Raw genomic sequence first — 17,691 nt, 5'->3', positions numbered from 1 at the left:
GATGGCACATCAATACAGAGCCTGGTGGCGCTACCAGGAGACAGGCCAGTACACCAGGAGACGTGGAGGAGGCCGTAGGAGGGCAACAACCCAGCAGCAGGACTGCTACCTCCCCCAATCTGCAAGGAGGAACAGGAAGAGCACTGCCAGAGCCCTGCAAAATGACCTCCTGCAGTCTACAAATGTGCATGTGTCTGCACAAACAGTTAGAAACCGACTCCATGAGGATGGTATGAGGGCCAGACGTCCACAAATGGGGGTTGTGCTCACAGCCCAACACCGTGCAGGACGCTTGGCATTTGCCAGAGAACACCAGGATTGGCAAATTCGCCACTGGCGCCCTGTGCTCTTCACAAATGAAAGCAGGTTCACACTGAGCACATGTGACAGACGTGACAGAGTCTGGAGACACCATGGAGAGTGATCTGCTGCCTGCAACATCCTTCAGCATGATCGGTTTGGCAGTGGGTCAGTAATGGGGTGGGGTGGCATTTCTTTGGAGGCCTGCATGGCCCTCCATGTGCTCGCCAGAGGTAGCCTGACTGCCATTAGGTACCGAGATGAGATCCTCAGACCCCTTGTGAAACCATATGCTGGTGCGGTTGGCCCTGGGTTCCTCCTAATGCAGGACAATGCTAGATCTCATGTGGCTGGAGTGTGTCAGCAGTTCCTGCAAGATTAAGACATTGAATCTATGGACTGGCCCGCCCGTTTCCCAGACCTGAATCCGATTGAGCACATCTGGGACCTCATGTCTTGTCCATCCACCAACGTCACGTTGCACCACAGACTGTCCAGGAGTTGGCGGATGCTTTAGTCCAGGTCTGGGAGGAGATCCCTCAGGAGACCATCTGCTGTCTCATCAGGAACATGCCCAGGCGTTGTAGAGAGGTCATACAGGCACGTGGAGGCCACACACAATACTGAGCCTCATTTTGACTTGTTTTAAGGACAATACATCAAAGTTGGATCAGCCTGTAGTGGGCTTTTCCACATTAATTTTGCGTGTGACTCCAAATCCAGGCCTCCATTGGTTAATAAATTTGATTTCCATTGATGATTTTTGCATGATTTTGTTGTCAGCACATTCAACTTTGTACAGAACACAGTATTCAATGAGAATATTTCATTCATTCAGATCTAGGATGTGTTATTTGAGTGTTCCCTTTATTTTTTTTATTTTTTTGAGCAGTGTATATATATATATATATATATATATAAACTTTATTAGAAACTGCTTTGGGATCATTTCAATTTCAATGGACACAGAGACAGAAAGGAAATGGAGAAAAGAAGCAAGAAAGAGAGAGAGGTTGGGCAAAAAGGAAAAAGGGAGAGAAGAGAAATGAATAGAGGATAGAAAGAAGGATGAAGAGAATATAAGATAACAACCTAGAAGACCTTCTACACCTACAGAAACATATATAACAACAGCAATAATTACCAAAAATGTGCAGTACCAATGAATGCAAGATGTATTTGGTGGTAACTGCAGCTCAATATTGAACATTTGTGTATCTGTTAACACTTGCTAACAAGCATGCTCACCCACAGGTATTTGAATAAACAAACACCTGTGGGTGAGCATGCTTGTGTATCTAACGTTTCTCCATGTAAATATGCAATGGCGGGTGTGAGGAGCTACAGACCTGCCCCCTGGACCCGAGAAGGCCCCACAGAGCACGAGAACCCCAGGATGACCACTGCCGGGACTACCGGAACTCCTCAGAGAAGAGCAGAAGTGAGTCCCAAGGAAATCATTGGATTCTTGCGTTCCAATCACTTCCATGTCCACAGTGTGGATAAAATCAGACACCTAGCCATGCAGACTGCTTCTGGAAACAGCTGTGAAAGATGGGGTTGCTCTCAGCTTTTTCACCAAAACCCCATCTACTAGTTGGCTTAGTGGCCCATGTTATGTAAACCTATGGATATGGTTCTCAAAGCCTACAATAAGGTTAGGAAATAATAATTTCTTCATTCATTCATCTTCTGTACCGCTTATTCCATAGTGGGGAGCTGAGCTAGTGCCTATCTCCAGCAGTCTATGGGCGAGAGGCAGGGTACACCCTGGACAGGTTACCAGTTCATCGGAAGGCAAGACAGAGATATACAGGACAAACAACCATGCATACATCATTCACACCTAAGGGCAATTTAGAGAGACTAATTAACCTAACAGACATGTTTTTGGACTGTGGGAGCAACCCGGAGTACCCGGTAAGAACCCACGCATGCACGGGGAGAACATGCAAACTCTATGCAGAAAGACCGGGAGTTGAACCCAAACACCACCGTGCAGCCCTTCTGGATGTTGGCTTAGTGGCCCATGTTATTTCAACCTATGAAAAATTGTATGGGATTCTGAAAGTCTACAATAAGGTTAGGAAATCATAATTTCTTCTGCATAATAAATAACTTGTGGCTGATTAGGCCTCAAATTCTGGAAAAGGAAAAATAAATAATGAAGAAACTTTGTCTTTTACCCCCGTTGTACCCTCTGTTTAGCAATTTCAAACTTGTTAGCTTGTAAGCTTATGACATTACTTCAGTATTATCAAAGACTACGGTGGCCGTGGGGTGCAAAACACTTTTACAAGTACCGAAACAAATTTACATTTCAGAAAACAAATTTACATTTCAGAAAACACTTTTACATGTCAGAAAACAAATTTACATTTCAGAAAACAAATTTACATTTCAGAAAACACTTTTACATGTCAGAAAACAAATTTACATTTCAGAAAACAAATTTACATTTCAGAAAACAAATTTACATTTCAGAAAACACTTTTATATTTCAGAAAACACTTTTACATTTCAGAAAACAAATTTACATTTCAGAAAACAAATTTACATTTCAGAAAACACATTTACATTTCAGAAAACACTTTTACATTTCAGAAAACAAATTTACATTTCAGAAAACAATTTAACAAGATGCAAAACAAATTTACATTTCAGAAAACAAATTTACATTTCAGAAAACAAATTTACATTTCAGAAAACAATTTAACAAGATGCAAAACAAATTTACATTTCAGAAAACAAATTTACATTTCAGAAAACAAATTTACATTTCAGAAAACACTTTTACATTTCAGAAAACACTTTTACATTTCAGAAAATCAACCGGAAAGGGAATGTACCAACGCCGAGGCTGACCCGGAAGTCAGCCTCAGGGCTGCATCCTTCGAAGGCCGTATTTGTAGGCCGATTACGTTACAGCGCGGCGACGAAGGCTGTCCCAATTCATGAATCATTCCGAGCAAATGCTGCCGACAAATGTGTCCTTATTTTACCCGATTTGAAGGATGCGTTGTGAGTATCCTTCGCGGCCCATCATTTCCCATCATTCATTGCCGGTCGAAGCGGATTGGTCAAGCAGGGGAAGCCATGGCGGACCATAGCAACAAAAGCTGTGAGTAAATTGTGGAAAATTACACTTTCTGTGACACAAATTAAGTTCTACAATGTTTTTAGTGCGGGAATATAACTATGTAGACGTGAAATATCTGCTTGATTTATCTAGACATCGCTTAATTTCAAATGTGCTCCGACGTGTTTGGAGTTTTCCGTTCCCGGCGTAGTAACCGGCTCGCCTCGCCAGCCCTACCGGCGGTGAGGTGAGCTAGCCCGGTAGAGATCTGACCGGACTATCGGCACTAAGCTCCCGCTGGCAGTCATCACAGTGAACGTTTAACACAAGTGATTTCTAACAGTTTATGTTATTATTTTAATTGTTACTGAAAATCGATTTAATATTTCAGGTGATATTAAGGTTAACCAGAATAAATGGCCAGTTTTATGTAATCCAACTGTATCGCTGGAGAGTGTGATTGAGAATAAATAAGCTTTACAATATGAATTTTTATTGAAGAAATGTGCTATATGTTTTAAAAGTTTATTTATAATTCAGTTAGCATTATAATTTCTGATTCCAGGTAAACCCGACGAGGAATACACCTCCAAATGTAAGTGAATCTCAGTAAAGAAGTGAAAAGTTTGAAAGAGCTTGTTTTAGACATTTGCATATAAATATTTTCTTCAAATTAAGACAAATGTGAAATTAAAAACGGGCCAGTTTATTAAGCTTAGGGATGAGAACCACCACCTTTTTACTGGAGCTACAAACTCAGCCACCGTGGCTTGGAGGTACAATAACAACATTCTTTGCAGTCAGTTTCTGTCCAGTTTCAATAACTCCTATCTTTCTAACTTTCATAAATATCCATAGAGTGATTAACATACTTCTTTCGGTTTAGGACAATTCTGGAGAAGATGGACCAACAGGGGAAGGTCACACCCTTTGCAGGCCAAAACAATGTGGGACAATTTGAAAAAAAAAAAAGAATTTAGAGTATGTTCAGAAGATCTCATGTCACACACAAATAAAAAAATATTTCTAAAAGTCTTGTTGATTTCTCTGTTTAGTCAACTCTTTTTTTTTTTATTCCATCTAACTTTAGGATTGTAAGTATCCAGGGTCAGGAGAGGGAGTCAGTGAAAAGCCCACTGCTGCTACTTGGCCCTGGTTTGTCTTTATGGATGAGGTGTTGGGACAGAGGTCTTCCACAACACCTCCTATCCTAATTGCCTCCATCCCTGAGGACACTCCAGGGCCAAGCGGAGCGGTGGTCAACCAGATGGAGAAGGAAGACAGTGAGCCAGCAGGAAGGGGTCAGAAAAGAAAGAGGGACAGAGATGAGATGATGGAGTTGATCAGGGAGGACATGAGGGTACAGAGAGAAGCAGAGGAGAAGAGGGCACAGAGAATGGACAGACTGTTTTCCAAAGAATGGCACCAAAATAAGATGCTACATAAGAAATATTAAGTTTTGTTCAGATTGTTTCTTAAAATGTTAAGGTGTTCTAATAAATTTCAAAATTGTTTTTGTCACTAGTTGTTTACATTTGATCTAACAATACATCAACTTCATTTAAAGTTATAAACAGAATTTATTATGAAAAATACAAACAGCACTTTAAATAGAATGGGGGAAGAAAACATTCAAACAGATCAAGATTACAAGACAAAAGGCATAAAATAAAACTATGTACAAATATTTACAATGGCGACAGCAGGATCAACCTGAGTGACCAGTTCCTGGAAAAACCTCTTCAACAGAACAAAGAGGCAGATGTCTTTCTGAACAGAAAGTCTGGTGATGTGGCTAAATCTCTCGCAAGGTCAGAGACATGGATGGGATGCTGCAACTGAGACCTGTGGTTTGTCTTTCTGGATGTTGAGCGAAGCATCACATAGGTGGTCTGCAGATGTTTGTGATGCCTCTCTCCGCTGTCCACGTCATCGTCCATCAAGTGGGTTTAAAGGGCTGGCTGAATTGACGGCTGCCACATCACTAAGAGGTAATCGGAAAAATGCAGAATTAGAAGATGGTGCTCACAAAATATTACAATTAGTTATACCCCTCAAACATTAATCACATCTATAATATTATACTTGGCTGAAACAGTAGTCATGTTCTGGTGGTACCTCCTCCAGGGCAGACACCTCAGCTGAAAGCTGGTCCTGCCAGAGAGCAACGCTGACTGCCTCAGTCCTGACCTCAACCTCATCCTTTTCTACCGCCTCCTCTAGGGCCATGACATCCCCAGCACCAAGGCAGATGTTGTGGCGGATGGCGCATGCTGTTATGACCTGAAAACAATTTAAAAGAGGGTGCATATATGTGTATGTGTATATATTATGTATAATGTATATATAAAATGGATCTAGGTCAAGACTTACGTGAGGTACAAAGGTGTCATGCACCTCCAGCGCTTGCAGGAAGATGGCCCTGAATCTGGTTTTCATCATTCCAAAAATAGAGCGTGTTTTTGGAATGATGGCTGTTAAAGCGCTGGGCTCCCACACCTTGTCTTGTCCTCTTGTAGGGAGTGATGAGGGGGAGTGGATATTGGAGGCATGGGTACCCTCCATCAGCAAGGATAAAATGCCCTGGAGGAGAATAAACTGTACAGTGGGCTGTGGCGGAGCACACTAGAGTCATGCACTGACCCAGGCCAGCCCACATACGTGCCAATAAAATGGCTCTCAGAAACTGCCAGCAGGATTATGGAAGGGAAGAGTTTCCTGTTCCTGTAGCACTGACCATCAAGGCTGCTTGGACACCTGAAGTGGATATGGCAGCCGTCAATTGCACCCACAGCTTTAAGAAAAACGCTGTGGCGTGCCAGCCCTGCAAACTCACGGGACACTGCCTTAAGTCCTCAGGGGTCTTTAGAAGGTAGATGACCTGGTGACGAATAGCCACGATCTCCTCTGTAACTCTGTGGACGATGCGATGGACAGTAGAGCGAGGCATCCCAAACACTCTGCTGACCACTCTGTAGGATGTGCCACTTGCCAGCCAGAAAAGAAAAACCAAGGTCTCAATGGTAGCACCCATCCATGTTGCTTATCCTGGTGCAAAAGATTAAGCCAGAGACTCCCTGCTCAGCGGAAAATCAGGCCTGGTGTCCTCTTGGTTGAAGAAGCGTTTCAGGACTGGGACACTCAGGTTGAGCCTGCAGTAAAGAGGTCTGGTCTAGAAAAGGGAAGAATGGAGATGGAAAAACACATTATTTTTAAGGCATGCTTCTGGATATTTTAAGTGATCAAAGCAAGAAGATACTAATTCACCAAAAACACTGCATTATTATATAATTATCTAAGAACAGCCAGAGGGGATCAAATACTTTATAATTCCCATCTATCTTAAAATTTAAAGTTGTTGTTTATAATATATATATATATATATATAAAATATGTCAACATACATTAGCCATAAAGTTGCTATCTCTTTGTTTATTGGCTAGTTAAATCAAACATCTTTTTTACCTGAACATGATTGTCTCTGGATTGTACCTGGAATCAGAAATTATAATGCTAACTGAATTATAAATAAACCTTTAAAACATATAGCACATTTCTTCAATAAAAATTCATATTGTAAAGCTTATTTATTCTCAATCACACTCTCCAGCGATACAGTTGGATTACATAAAACTGACCATTTATTCTGGTTAACCTTAATATCACCTGAAATATTAAATCGATTTTCAGTAACAATTAAAATAATAACATAAACTGTTAGAAATCACTTGTGTTAAACGTTCACTGTGATGACTGCCAGCGGGAGCTTAGTGCCGATAGTCCGGTCAGATCTCTACCGGGCTAGCTCACCTCACCGCCGGTAGGGCTGGCGAGGCGAGCCGGTTACTACGCCGGGAACGGAAAACTCCAAACACGTCGGAGCACATTTGAAATTAAGCGATGTCTAGATAAATCAAGCAGATATTTCACGTCTACATAGTTATATTCCCGCACTAAAAACATTGTAGAACTTAATTTGTGTCACAGAAAGTGTAATTTTCCACAATTTACTCACAGCTTTTGTTGCTATGGTCCGCCATGGCTTCCCCTGCTTGACCAATCCGCTTCGACCCGCAATGAATGATGGGAAATGATGGGCCGCGAAGGATACTCACAACGCATCCTTCAAATCGGGTAAAATAAGGACACATTTGTCGGCAGCATTTGCTCGGAATGATTCATGAATTGGGACAGCCTTCGTCGCCGCGCTGTAACGTAATCGGCCTACAAATACGGCCTTCGAAGGATGCAGCCCTGAGGCTGACTTCCGGGTCAGCCTCGGCGTTGGTACATTCCCTTTCCGGTTGATTTTCTGAAATGTAAAAGTGTTTTCTGAAATGTAAAAGTGTTTTCTGAAATGTAAATTTGTTTTCTGAAATGTAAATTTGTTTTCTGAAATGTAAATTTGTTTTGCATCTTGTTAAATTGTTTTCTGAAATGTAAATTTGTTTTCTGAAATGTAAATTTGTTTTCTGAAATGTAAATTTGTTTTGCATCTTGTTAAATTGTTTTCTGAAATGTAAATTTGTTTTCTGAAATGTAAAAGTGTTTTCTGAAATGTAAATGTGTTTTCTGAAATGTAAATTTGTTTTCTGAAATGTAAATTTGTTTTCTGAAATGTAAAAGTGTTTTCTGAAATATAAAAGTGTTTTCTGAAATGTAAATTTGTTTTCTGAAATGTAAATTTGTTTTCTGAAATGTAAATTTGTTTTCTGACATGTAAAAGTGTTTTCTGAAATGTAAATTTGTTTCGGTACTTGTAAAAGTGTTTTGCACCCCACGGCCACCGTAGTCTTTGATAATACTGAAGTAATGTCATAAGCTTACAAGCTAACAAGTTTGAAATTGCTAAACAGAGGGTACAACGGGGGTAAAAGACAAAGTTTCTTCATTATTTATTTTTCCTTTTCCAGAATTTGAGGCCTAATCAGCCACAAGTTATTTATTATGCAGAAGAAATTATGATTTCCTAACCTTATTGTAGACTTTCAGAATCCCATACAATTTTTCATAGGTTGAAATAACATGGGCCACTAAGCCAACATCCAGAAGGGCTGCACGGTGGTGTTTGGGTTCAACTCCCGGTCTTTCTGCATAGAGTTTGCATGTTCTCCCCGTGCATGCGTGGGTTCTCACCGGGTACTCCGAGTTGCTCCCACAGTCCAAAAACATGTCTGTTAGGTTAATTAGTCTCTCTAAATTGCCCTTAGGTGTGAATGAGTGTATGCATGGTTGTTTGTCCTGTATATCTCTGTCTTGCCTTGCGATGAACTGGTAACCTGTCCAGGGTGTACCCTGCCTCTCGCCCATAGACTGCTGGAGATAGGCACTAGCTCCCCACTATGGAATAAGCGGTACAGAAGATGAATGAATGAAGAAATTATTATTTCCTAACCTTATTGTAGGCTTTGAGAACCATATCCATAGGTTTAAATAACATGGGCCACTAAGCCAACTAGTAGATGGGGTTTTGGTGAAAAAGCTGAGAGCAACCCCATCTTTCACAGCTGTTTCCAGAAGCAGTCTGCATGGCTAGGTGTCTGATTTTATCCACACTGTGGACATGGAAGTGATTGGAACGCAAGAATCCAATGATTTCCTTGGGACTCACTTCTGCTCTTCTCTGAGGAGTTCCGGTAGTCCCGGCAGTGGTCATCCTGGGGTTCTCGTGCTCTGTGGGGCCTTCTCGGGTCCAGGGGGCAGGTCTGTAGCTCCTCACACCCGCTATTGCATATTTACATGGAGAAACGTTAGATACACAAGCATGCTCACCCACAGGTGTTTGTTTATTCAAATACCTGTGGGTGAGCATGCTTGTTAGCAAGTGTTAACAGATACACAAATGTTCCATATTGAGCTGCAGTTACCACCAAATACATCTTGCATTCATTGGTACTGCACATTTTTGGTAATTATTGCTGTTGTTATATATGTTTCTGTAGGTGTAGAAGCAGTCTTCTAGGTTGTTATCTTATATTCTCTTCATCCTTCTTTCTATCCTCTATTCATTTCTCTTCTCTCCCTTTTTCCTTTTTGCCCAACCTCTCTCTCTTTCTTGCTTCTTTTCTCCATTTCCTTTCTGTCTCTGTGTCCATTGAAATTTAAATGATCCCAAAGCAGTTTCTAATAAAGTTTATATATATATATATATATATATATATACACTGCTCAAAAAAATAAAAAAATAAAGGGAACACTCAAATAATGTTTTCTGAAATGTAAAAGTGTTTTCTGAAATGTAAATTTGTTTTCTGAAATGTAAATTTGTTTTGCATCTTGTTAAATTGTTTTCTGAAATGTAAATTTGTTTTCTGAAATGTAAATTTGTTTTCTGAAATGTAAATTTGTTTTCTGAAATGTAAATTTGTTTTCTGAAATGTAAAAGTGTTTTCTGAAATATAAAAGTGTTTTCTGAAATGTAAATTTGTTTTCTGAAATGCAAATTTGTTTTCTGAAATGTAAATTTGTTTTCTGAAATGTAAATTTGTTTCACATCTTGTTAAATTGTTTTCTGAAATGTAAATTTGTTTTCTGAAATGTAAATTTGTTTTCTGAAATGTAAATTTGTTTTCCGAAATGTAAATCTGTTTTCTGAAATGTAAATTTGTTTTCTGAAATGTAAATTTGTTTTCCGAAATGTAAATTTATTTTCTGAAATGTAAATTTGTTTTCTGAAATGTAAATTTGTTTTCTGAAATGTAAATTTGTTTCGGTACTTGTAAAAGTGTTTTGCACCCCACGGCCACCGTACAAGACAGAGAAAAGGAAACAAAAAAGTTTAAATGAGGGCTGCACAGTTGCACAGTTGTTTTCCAACACAAGATTCTGGGTTTGAATTTCAGCCTGAGGTGGATCTTGTATCCTCTCCCTTTGCATTGGTGGGTTCTCTCCAGGAACTAGCTTCTTCCTAACATACACAAAAATGTATATATTAGGTTATTTTTTCTCCCTAAAGTGTTCTTAGAGATAAATGTTTGTGTGTGCATGTTTGTTTGTCCTCAGAGTCACAATGGGTTGGTAACCCGTCCAATGTTTATTCCGCCTCTTGCCCAATGATAAGTGGGTGTAGACAATGAATGGACAGATGGATGTTTAAAATAATCATGTAATTTCAGTTGTTGTTTATAAATTAAATGATAGAAAGTGCCTCATGCTGGTCAAGCCAAAGATATTCTGTCATTCAGTCAATTAAAGGTTTCCATTGTTGGCTCACAAGTTAACTAATGTGTTAAAGGCACAATGGTCAGTTGAACAAACATGGATACTTTTAAAGAGATGAGAGAGTGGTGCTTTGATGGGCAATGTGCTTATCTGTATATGGACGCCAGAATTAAATTATGCGTTGAATTCCACACAAAAGTGAGCCAGCTCCATTAAACAAAATTTTATGTGTATTATGTGAGGTAATTGAATCTATCAAACTTGCATAATATATATTTAACTACTCTAATTAAATCAAAAGGCCACAGTCTGTTATTGCTTGTCTTTTTTGTGTTGCACTGCTAAAACTTATACTTACTACAAAGCAGCTTCCACATTGTGAGAGAAAGACTTGAAGTCATCACAGTAGGTGTTAGTCTCTAGAAGGCAACATGTGTAAGTAGGGCTCAAAGTATGACTTTTTGGTTTTTGTCAGCTGCCTGACAACCCCCTGAAGAGTATATTAAGAGCCTTGTACAAGTGTCTGATAAGTCAGCACCAGAAATACTTGGAAACTGGTTATAAAAAGAACCAGGTTGGACTATCAAGGACAAATTATATTTTCAAGTACCAACTACAGGTCATTTTCAAAATATTAGCATATTGTGATAAAGTTCATTATTTTCCATAATGTCATAATGAAAATTTAACATTCATATATTTTAGATTCATTGCACACTAACTGAAATATTTCAGGTCTTTTATTGTCTTAATACAGATAATTTTGGCATACAGCTCATGAAAACCCAAAATTCCTATCTCACAAAATTAGCATATTTCATCCGACCAATAAAAGAAAAGTGTTTTTAATACAAAAAACGTCAACCTTCAAATAATCATGTACATTTATGCACTCAATACTTGGTCGGGAATCCTTTTGCAGAAATTACTGCTTCAATGCGGCGTGGCATGGAGGCAATCAGCCTGTGGCACTGCTGAGGTCTTATGGAGGCCCAGGATGCTTCGATAGTGGCCTTTAGCTCATCCAGAGTGTTGGGTCTTGAGTCTCTCAACGTTCTCTTCACAATATCCCACAGATTCTCTATGGGGTTCAGGTCAGGAGAGTTGGCAGGCCAATTGAGCACAGTGATACCATGGTCAGTAAACCATTTACCAGTGGTTTTGGCACTGTGAGCAGGTGCCAGGTCGTGCTGAAAAATGAAATCTTCATCTCCATAAAGCTTTTCAGCAGATGGAAGCATGAAGTGCTCCAAAATCTCCTGATAGCTAGCTGCATTGACCCTGCCCTTGATAAAACACAGTGGACCAACACCAGCAGCTGACACGGCACCCCAGACCATCACTGACTGTGGGTACTTGACACTGGACTTCTGGCATTTTGGCATTTCCTTCTCCCCAGTCTTCCTCCAGACTCTGGCACCTTGATTTCCGAATGACATGCAGAATTTGCTTTCATCCGAAAAAAGTACTTTGGACCACTGAGCAACAGTCCAGTGCTGCTTCTCTGTAGCCCAGATCAGGCGCTTCTGCCACTGTTTCTGGTTCAAAAGTGGCTTGACCTGGGGAATGCGGCACCTGTAGCCCATTTCCTGCACACGCCTGTGCACGGTGGCTCCGGATGTTTCTACTCCAGACTCAGTCCACTGCTTCCGCAGGTCCCCCAAGGTCTGGAATTGGCCCTTCTCCACAATCTTCCTCAGGGTCCGGTCACCTCTTCTCGTTGTGCAGCGTTTTCTGCCACACTTTTTCCTTCCCACAAACTTCCCACTGAGGTGCCTTGATACAGCACTCTGGGAACAGCCTATTCGTTCAGAAATTTCTTTCTGTGTCTTACCTTCTTGCTTGAGGGTGTCAATAGTGGCCTTCTGGACAGCAGTCAGGTCGGCAGTCTTACCCATGATTGGGGTTTTGAGTGATGAACCAGGCTGGGAGTTTTAAAGGCCTCAGGAATCTTTTGCAGGTGTTTAGAGTTAACTCGTTGATTCAGATGATTAGGTTTATAGCTCGTATAGAGACCCTTTTAATGATATGCTAATTTTGTGAGATAGGAATTTTGGGTTTTCATGAGCTGTATGCCAAAATCATCTGTATTAAGACAATAAAAGACCTGAAATATTTCAGTTAGTGTGCAATGAATCTAAAATATATGAATGTTAAATTTTCATCATGACATTATGGAAAATAATGAACTTTATCACAATATGCTAATATTTTGAGAAGGACCTGTATATGTCTGATATGACTGCCATGGATGATCAGCAAGCTGACAAATTGACAACGAATCCACTGGAAGTAGTCCTCCACTCTGTTTAAGCTGTTTGTAGAGTGTTTAGATGTATATAACAGTGGATTTGTACATCATCTGTATGACCGCACTGCTGACATGTCACATAATTGTGCAAAAGCAACAAAATTTTGTATTTACAAGTGGAAAACAAAATTCATAAATTGAAAACATCAAAACTGGAATATAAATAGATCCTGGTTTATGTTTTGAACAGGAAAATTGTTTTCATCTCTGCTTTTTTAGCCTCTGCACTCATGTTACCATCTTTTATAACTTGTGTATGTGGCTCAGATATATAAGGCTGAACTATTTTTTTTTTGAATAATAGAATAACTTTATTCTGGCCCCCCTAGGGAAATTTGTGTTGCTGCCTGGTGGAAAACAGAAAACATAACACAGACGCAGTCACTCTACAACATTTCAAATAACAATCCAAACTAAGAATGACACAATCAATCACTTTTTAAATTTGTCTGAATAATGACATAAGTTAGAAAAAAGATGTATTCGCTATTTGCAGCCGGAACGCTCCTTCTGCTGAAGTTGTACCATCAGGGAAAAAAATCCAACTTACTGAAAATGCTTCAGAAATCATATGGAAATCTGACCAAAGTCGCTCATCCAGCATAAGGTTTACTACAGCGTGTGAATCACCTCAAAACTCAGGTATTTGTTTGATCCCTGTTGTTTTCAGTTGTTATTACCATCTACTGTCTGCCCTTACAACAACGTTGGGTGACCTGGAAGTTCATCACATAGAAACACAAATTTCCTTTGTTTTTAGACTTTTTTTAAAACAACATATTTTGATGAAATATAATTTATTTCATTCTGTGTGTTTTTTTTTAAACAATTATATAATTGTTTAAGAGGAAATGCATCTCAGGACACTCAGTTTAAGCTTGATAGTGACAAATTAAGTGGAAAATAATTTTGTTGTCAAATTGTTACGATTTTGATTAAATTTACATCATCTCCACTTGGCTGGTTTGTCTTTTTGCCCGTTATGTACTTCCTTAGTGTCAGCAGTGTACATTCTTAGCAGGGAAATAATTTTGTTTTGGAAGGCTGATGGAAACTGCTTTTAACCCCGTGTATCTGGTGGAGGCTTTGCAAATTTATTTATATATCGTACATAAGACAAGATGTTCAGAACACTAAATTATATTCTATTATATTCTTGGAAAATATCTTTGGCCATATAAAAAAATGTCCTTCTTTGTTTGGTTTGGTTTGGGTTTTTTTCTTTATATGTTATTTCACAGTTGAAGTTTTGAATCATGTTTCTGTTTTATTTTTCTGGTCATGTTTTAGTCTTGTTCATGTTTTGTCAAGTTTGGTTTTTGGATCTGGTCATGCTTTAGTTTCATGTTGTTCTAGTTTCTGTTAGTTTGTATTCAAGAGTCTGTTTTGCTCCAGCCACGTTTTGTTCTGTCTGTCAATTATCATTATTCGGTTCACCTGCTCCAAGCTAATCTGTCTCCTTGCTCCACCTGGTTCACGCTCCATAAATACACACCTGTTCAGTCACACACCGTGGAAACATTTTCAAATCATGCTCAAGTCTTGTTTTCAGATCATGCTCTTGTCCTGTTATTCACGCCAAGCCTGTCTTGCCAGCCTGCCCAAGTCTGTTTTTACCTGTCTTGCCTGTCTGTTTATTGTTTTGGTTCCTGCCTCCTCCCTGAGTGCGTTTTTGTTTTTTATTCATTAAATCTTTTTTTCACTTACCGTCATGCTGCCTGCTAGTCTGCATTCTGGGTTCGTCCGTTGCTCAAGTCTTGACATTCTTGTGATTCCACAAAAGTTTATATTCTTTTTTTCCTTGTAAAGCAACTGATCTAACATGGCAGATTTGTAGCATAGGTGTTATGGGATTTTAAAGGTCACAGCTGGCCTATTTTACAACTTCTCTGTGATAGTAAAAATCCATTCTCCAGAAACCTGTCAAATTTACAGTTTTAGAGGTTAGATTTTATGTGTAAATGGTATCAGTTCACCGGGTAACTATCTTGTTTTTTCTTTTCTTGTTTTCTTTTCTCTAGAAAAGTGAATGGATATGGATAATGGATATTTATCTAGACTGATACAATGACAAAGATCCTTGTTAAGTAACTTATACATGTGTTTGTCTTCTAAAGCTTTGTGAGCGTGCAGGAAAAACATTCATCTTCCATCTCTGTCTTCCTTCTGTTAAGCTTTTTGTTGTGCCTGTCTGTGCCTCTGGGACTCCAATTCTCTCCTTTATTCTCATGCTTCTTTGAAGTGAATGAGGGAACTCCTACTTAGAAGTAGGGTGTTCAGTGCTGCTCATTAAAAATAATTAGCCTGTGTTCAATTAAGACTCAGTTATGCTCCTTTGATGTAGTTGGGTCGATTTTTTCTATCCAAATGCCTGAGAGTGATCATAAACGTCTGAATGAAATGAGCTCTCACTTTTAATAGGGCAGAATCTAAACCTGCTGCATCCACTGGTTCACCATATTCAGATCATAGAGAAGCTCCTGCACACTTGCACCCACACAGATTTCTAACCCTTTCTGTCCTAAAACAAGCTCTGTATTTCTCACATTTATGTGCTATTAATTTACTCTATGAGATCTGCAGGATGTGCTGATAGTGGTTCCTGTAGCAGGAAAAGAGTTCTGTTGAATCTGTGTAGCCTGAGGAAAGAAAGGATGTTAAGCTATGCTTTGACAGCGGTCATGCTCCAACACAGTTGCTTAAATAATTTCCTCTCTCATCTCCTCACTTATCCTCTTTATGTCTCTCATGACATCCCTTCCTCAGCTTTCTTACTTTGCTAATCTCTATTCCCAGTCCACCCTTTCAACCACATCAATCTTGCTTCTTTTTCAAAATGCTGCATCCATTTTGGTTCTGACTTTCTCCTTAAATATTTTCCCAACAGTTATATATTGATGAATTTTCTTTGTTCTTTGCAAATTTGTCTTCATTTTACATCCATGCACAGTTCAGACACAGTGCACACCTAGGCATTTAAAAAAAAAATGCCAAGGGGTTATTATTTTCGGCTGAGCTTCATTAACATATTATAAGTGAAAGATTATTAGATGTTACAGGACAGTGTTATGCAGGCAAGAGCTAGAAATACACAAAAAAGAGGATAATGCATAAGCAATATGTATGAAGATGTATATGATGCCACGCTTATATGTGGTTGATAATCTTATAACAGATTACATAAATACTCAGAGGATAAGAACTGATTTGTGAAAATCAGGTGCATATTATTAGGGCACCAATAAAAAAAACCAAAAAAACACTTGCAGCCATTTTCTTGCTTTGTTAATCAGCCATGTGGAAGAATATGAGACACACTGCTGATATTCATTATTGACTACATGAACGAGGATGAATTGCTTATTTTGCAGGGGATCAAACAACTGCATCAGAGTAGAGAAAAAGGGCAAGATGAGCACTGGTAACTTAGGGACAAAATTAAATTTACAAATTTTGTTAGATTTTTCATAAAACAAATGCACGATTAGACAAAGCACTTATGTCTCTAGGTCAACTGAGTCCAGCTGGCCATCGACAAAGCTTGCTGAGTTTTCAGCTCTCTGCGGGGGCTCATTTAACAGCGTCTCTCACAAAGGCAGGACAAACAGGACTTTGCAGCAACATTTCCACCCTGACTGTTCATTTCCGGATGATTACAAATTCCGTGCCAGACCATCTACTTTAAACATCGCAGGCATGCACAATCAAGGTCAACTGCAAATCAACTAACTACAAGTATAAAAAGTTTCTGAAGGGCTTATATTAAATGATAAGAGTGTTGTAAAGTCCTAAAAAGAACATTCACATTTAAAACAATGGCAAAGGCACTGACTCAACATTATATAGTGTGAAGCTTGCTTTAAAAAGTTAAATACGTTCCACTGAAAACAAAATTACACCAGTGCAATAAATGCTAAATAAAAGGCAACAAACGTTGGAGCAAAAACAGAATCTAAATGACTTAGAATCTTTATTAGTTGCCATTAGTCTTTCACATTAGTGGTGTATTGCTACACCTTTTCTTACCAAAAAAATCTGTCAGGTATACATAATAATAAATACAGCATTGTTTTAAACCTTTGCAAATTCAGGATATTTATCTGTGGAACTAATGTTCAGGAACCTATGTTCTGTAGCACAACTTTTTAAAGTGGCACTAAACTAAAGCAGAGCTTGAGGACTCCTAAATATGACTAATGTCTGCTATTTGTAAACATTACGGTTTTGAAGTCTAGTGGTGTAATGGAGGGCCCACTACACCACCAAGATTCAAGATTCTTTATTGTCATGTCACCATCATGAAATTTTGCTGAGATCTGGCTCCAGAGATACACATATATTACACAGACATAAATTAAGAACACTTACAAAATTTAAAAACACTTATACAAATAGAGAACGTATGTACATGGAATGTGGCATGTAGTATTTATTATTTACATAAAGTGCAGCTTATGCTGAAACAGTCTGAGATGGGCTGGTGGTTTGTTTGATAGTCAGCAGGGATCTTTATTGTTTGCCTGCAGGGGGACAATTACCTTCACTGCTTTTGGAAATAAACTATTTCTGAGTCTATTTGTTTTTGATGTGATGTTCTTAACTTGTTTTCCTAATGGAAAAACAGTACATTTCCCGGGTGGGTGTGGTCTGTAGCAATGTGTTTGGTTGTCACCATGGACTCTCCGTGGTGTTGTAGCAGGTTAAGCCTGTGTCTTTGGTATGAGGAGCCGTATTGGAATCCTGGTTGTGTCAGGAAGGGCATCTGGCGTATAAACTCAGCCAAGTCTGTGTGCAAATTGTGATGACTTGCTGTTGCGACCCCTGAAGAAGGGAGCAGCCA

This window comes from Girardinichthys multiradiatus, chromosome 6 (genome assembly GCF_021462225.1).
Source record: "Girardinichthys multiradiatus isolate DD_20200921_A chromosome 6, DD_fGirMul_XY1, whole genome shotgun sequence".
In the NCBI taxonomy this organism is placed as follows: Eukaryota; Metazoa; Chordata; class Actinopteri; order Cyprinodontiformes; family Goodeidae; genus Girardinichthys; species Girardinichthys multiradiatus.
This window is presented reverse-complemented; position numbering follows the sequence as displayed.